This window comes from Gossypium hirsutum, chromosome D12, assembly GCF_007990345.1.
Source record: "Gossypium hirsutum isolate 1008001.06 chromosome D12, Gossypium_hirsutum_v2.1, whole genome shotgun sequence".
NCBI lineage: Eukaryota > Viridiplantae > Streptophyta > Magnoliopsida > Malvales > Malvaceae > Gossypium > Gossypium hirsutum.
The window spans coordinates 33,382,210-33,386,408 of record NC_053448.1 but is presented as its reverse complement, the minus strand read 5'-3'; the positions used below and the strand labels follow the sequence as shown (position 1 = coordinate 33,386,408).

Genomic DNA, 4,199 nt, shown 5'->3' with positions numbered 1-4,199 from the left:
AGAAGATGATCCAAAAAGCTCTTCCTCTTTTTTTTCTTTTTATGTGAATATTTATATATTTTCCCCAAATAGCCCAGGTGTCCTTTCATCAGTATCATACAGTCTCTGTACGTACAAGTTAATTGTACCAGACTGGACAACTCAAGCATTTTTGTTCCTATCCGAATAGCTGTCGGTGCGACGACAATTCTAGGCGTAATCTAAAATTATTCATGCAGCGACATCAGTACCAAAATATGACAAAATTAAGGGTAAATAAGTTAAGATCCAGTGAGTTATAAAATGCAATTTACTGAATTGAAAATGCTAATATATGTACTAAAGATAACTAAATGGGTACAAATTAACCAATAAGTAGGGAGAAAACATATGTTCTTTTTAGTACTATCACTCACACATGGACATGAGCTAATATTCACCTCATGTGGATGACAAGACAATAAATTTGACCCAAAAAAAGTTGATTAAACCCAGTAGAAAGTTGTTTGCTAAGAAGGGCTAGTCTGCTATCTAGTTGGGTTGCCAAAACTATCTAATAGGGGGAAAGAGCCCAATTCGGCTAAGGCTTGAAGAGCAGGCCAAATTAGCTTTGGAATAATTGAATTGATGGTTCTAAATGTGTAAAAAATAAAGAATCAGACCATAACTAATACCTTGATCACTGTCCAACCCCTTACATGATTCAGTGTGAAATCAAGCATGAATCAAGCAACCACTAAACCTCATCCCACAATTTATGGTCGACCAAACAATGGAGAAATCTAAGGGATGTGCATGCTCTTTTTAGAAAATTCCCAAGCTCACCTTTGAGTATAAATAACACCTACCATCCACTTCTCAAAGCATCCCATTCATCCCACACATCCTATAACACCCCAAAATTGGGCCTAGGAGTTTTAGGGGTATTTTAAGAATTTTAGCTCTAGATTGCTCGAAAATCTTGTAGCATGGTGAACCGAAAAAATATATAACACCCCAAAATTGGGCCTAGGAGTTTTAGGGGTATTTTAAGAATTTTAGCTCTAGATTGCTCGAAAATCTTGTAGCATGGTGAACCGAAAAAATATACGACAATGGCTTTTTGACTGTTAATTCAATTTTTGAAAATAATGTTCCAAAGACTTTCAATTTTTAATTAGGGACTCATTTGTAAAAGGGTCAAAATTCTGTGTGTTTATGAATCAAATAACCAAAATTTCAAATTCACCCAATATCTTCCCCCACCTAGTTTTATTTTCACATTAACTTCTCCCTTTTCTTTGCTCTTGCCGCCTCATGCTCTCCCAACTCCTCCCATACAATTTTCTTTGTCAAACCTAAATTTCTTTGATTCCTATCACTTTCCAAATCATTAAACCTCCATAAAATCCAAGAAAAACACCCAAAAACACCATAAATTCTTCAATTGTCAAGCTTGTGGGTTTTTTGAGTTTTCAATCAAACACTCAGTTTTTCATCAACTAAGGTAACAATTCAATTCCTAATTAGTTTTAAATGATATATGGTTTTATAAATGGAATTTTTAGCCATTAAATCGGATGTTTTAAATAAAAGCCAAAAATTGGCTCATTAATGGTTAATTTTGGGATTTTGAGTAAAAATATGGTTTCAAAGTGTTTTTTAATTATTTTTAACATGATTAGAAGATTTCTAAATTAAATTTAAATTTCAACTAAGGATTTCTAAGGATTTAATGAATTTTTGTGAAAATAGCCATAATCATGTCGAAAATTTTGATACTATGAATTAAGTAGTTTTGTGTAGTTTAAATGTTGAGAATTATTCACAGGTGAATAATTAGATGAACAAAATCAATTGTAGGTGAAAAATTTAAGTATAGAGGAAGATATTTGAGTTTTAATTTTGCTAGTTCCAATTTTAGTTTCATGAGAAATATAGCTTAGACTTGAGTTTTTGGTTGGTTTAAGTGAGTCTTTAGTTTAATATTAATTGTGTATATTGTGTGATTATTATGTGTAAAGTGTCGAAACCATTGGAACCTTCTTTGAGCAAGGCAAAAGGCAAGTTTGAGCTTTTGGATTTTTGGCAAAAGTGTAATTGGTGAGTGTTTGCTTGTGGACATGATCCAATGCGTTATTTGGGAATTTAGTAGTAGCCTATACCCCTACTCTAAATTCTGAGTGTAAGCTTTCTCATACTCATGTTCATCTTGTGAAATATGTGCTTGTGTTATTATAAAAAATGTGAATTGAGATGAGATGCAATTACATGTGACATGTGACATGTGTTCATGAATACTGTTGTGAAAGTGAATATGTAGGCATGCCAAACATGCCAAGTGACTGTGATAATTATGTGTTTATGATGTAAATATGCAGTGATAATGAACGGTAAATCGATAAGTAATATATTTGTGCTTAATAACAGATATTTTGGCCTTGTGATTCTCAAAACCGTTGGATATAGTTGGCATGCCATAATATTGTGAGTACTCACTTATATGTTATATGATTTGGGCATTGAGGCCCTAAGACATGTTGGAGATATGAGGGAATGTGAGCTAAGCTCCATTAAATGAGACGTGTTTGGTATGTTGGAGAATGTTAGCTTTATGCCTCACTTTTGGGACATGTTTCACCCTATGAGTTTATATGGTGTGTTGGAGATCCGTGTATCGATGAGTGGTGATAGTGCCCACTTGTACATTTCATAGCTCAAGTGCTAATTTATCTAGAAACATGTTTTTGAGTATTGTGATATATGCTTGAATGTTATGTGATTATATGAGTATTTTGATATATGCTTGAATATGTACACTTGCACATTCTATCGCGAACCAAGTTTTTAGTACCGTTGTCAGGGACTATGAACTTAATCATTATTTGTGAAATTATTTCTTGCAATTTGGTTTTTTAATCTTTTATTTTTGTGATTTTCTTTTCAGGTGTTTATGAGCATAGATCGTATCATCAATTTACTCCCTATAGATCCTGAAGTCAAATGAACATTTAGACAAAGGAGACGAAAAAGACTAGCCCAGAGATAAGCCACAGAAATGGACCTTGAAAATCAAAATGATGTTCAAGGGAATGGATCTGTTAATGCTTATAATCCAATCTTGATTGTTGATGATAGGGATCGAGCTATAAGGTAGTATGATGTGTCACTCTTTAAAGAGTTAAATCTGGGAATTAGGAGATTAGAGATCGAGGCACCACAGTTCGAACTGAAGCCTGTGATGTTTCATATGCTTCTAACAGTGGGCCAGTTTAGTGGAATGCCCATAGAAGATCCATAGCTTCACCTTTGACTGTTTATGAAGGTGAATGTTTCCTTCAAGATAGCCAGTGTGGCCAAAGATGCATTGAGGTTGAAGTTATTTCCATACTCGCTTTGAGATAGAGCACGAGTATGGCTTAATTCATTGCCACCAAGCTGGATTTCTACTTGGTAAGAACTAGCCGAATGTTTTCTAGTAAAGTATTTCCCACCTAGCAAAAATCAAAGTTGTGGAATAAGATTACCACTTTTCAACAAATGATGATGAGTCCGTAAACGAGGCATGGGAATGATTCAAAGAATTAATATGAAAATGCCATCACCACCAGATTCCTCATTGCATTCAGCTGGAGAAGTTTTATAATTGTCTCAAAGCACACACTAGAATGGTGGTAGATGCTTTTGTGAATGGTGCTCTCTTATCTAAATCTTATAATAAGGCTTACAAAATCATCGAGAGAATAGCCAGTAACAACTACCAGTTTTTGACAAATCCAACAGCTTCAGGAAGACGAGTAGCTAGAGTGCATGAAGTAGACACCCTCTCTTCATTCTCAACTCAGGTATCTTTTATCTTTTCAATGTTAACATAGTTTACTACTAATGGTTTGAATAATATTGTTGCTCAACCACCAAGTCAATTCGACAATGTTTCCTGCATATATTGTGGGGATGGACATTCTTTTGAGAATTGTCCATCAAATCCTAATTTTGTTTATAATGTAGGAAATCAACACCAAAATAGAAGTGGACAAGGACCACAGTCCAACTTCTACAAACTTTCATGGTGAAACCATCCAAACTTTTCTTAGAGTAACCACGGAGCTGGATCGAACAATAACTACATGCAGCATAGATCAAATCAACCTTTTGGGTTCAATCAACAAGTCCAAAAACCATCACAAGTTGAACCATCTAATAGTTTGGAGAATTTGTTGAAGGAGTAAATGGTGAAGAAT

At 34.4% G+C, this 4,199-nt stretch overlaps 1 non-coding gene across 1 annotated transcript; it reads right to left on the bottom strand.

Annotated features, from left to right (window-relative positions):
- Window positions 1-3,465: 3,465 nt before the first annotated feature.
- LOC121224724 (small nucleolar RNA R71) lies at window positions 3,466-3,571 on the bottom strand. The gene has a single exon (XR_005922469.1). It is a non-coding gene; the product is annotated as a small nucleolar RNA R71 (small nucleolar RNA).
- Window positions 3,572-4,199: the final 628 nt, after the last annotated feature.